This window comes from Bison bison, unplaced genomic scaffold (assembly GCF_000754665.1).
Source record: "Bison bison bison isolate TAMUID 2011002044 unplaced genomic scaffold, Bison_UMD1.0 scf7180017864530, whole genome shotgun sequence".
Taxonomy (NCBI): domain Eukaryota; kingdom Metazoa; phylum Chordata; class Mammalia; order Artiodactyla; family Bovidae; genus Bison; species Bison bison.
Genome location: NW_011495080.1, coordinates 9,033,180 through 9,033,644, shown reverse-complemented (window position 1 = coordinate 9,033,644; position 465 = coordinate 9,033,180). Strand labels below are relative to the sequence as shown.

The 465-nt window shown below is 71.2% G+C and overlaps 1 protein-coding gene across 1 annotated transcript in view; it reads left to right on the top strand.

The window, feature by feature from the left end:
* The window catches only part of SND1 (staphylococcal nuclease and tudor domain containing 1), a 421,950-nt gene that overhangs the window by 361,425 nt on the left and 60,060 nt on the right, over positions 1–465 (top strand). The window lies entirely within an intron of this gene.

Below are 465 nucleotides of genomic sequence, written 5' to 3'. Positions count from 1 at the left end.
TCCGGCCCCCGGCGCCTTCAGCGGCTGCGCTGCCCGCGGGCTGCTGTTGCTGCTGCAGCGGCCCCGGCGCTGGCGGCAGCGTGAGCAGCGGGGGTCGCGGCTGCGGGGAACGCTCCGGAGCCCGGGAACATGGTCCCCGCTCGCTAGCGGCGGCGGCGGCGGCAGCAGCAGCGGGGCCCCTGCGCGCGGCGCCCACCGTCTCCTCCTCGCGCCGGGCTCGCGGTGTTGCAGGCAGCAGCCACGCAGACTGCTCTCTCATCCTTTTGTCCTTCAGTCAGAACGTGAATGTACTGCTGACGCATACTGTTCTGGGGAGAAGATTAGCGTGATGCAGTGCTCTTATGTATTAACACCGCTCCCCCTCCGCTGCCTGCCCTCGAGGGGTTAACGCCGGCGCCTTCCAGCGCCGCGCCGGCCCGCGCCGCGCAGCCCCGATCTCCGCGCCTCCGTCCGACTTCCTCCTTC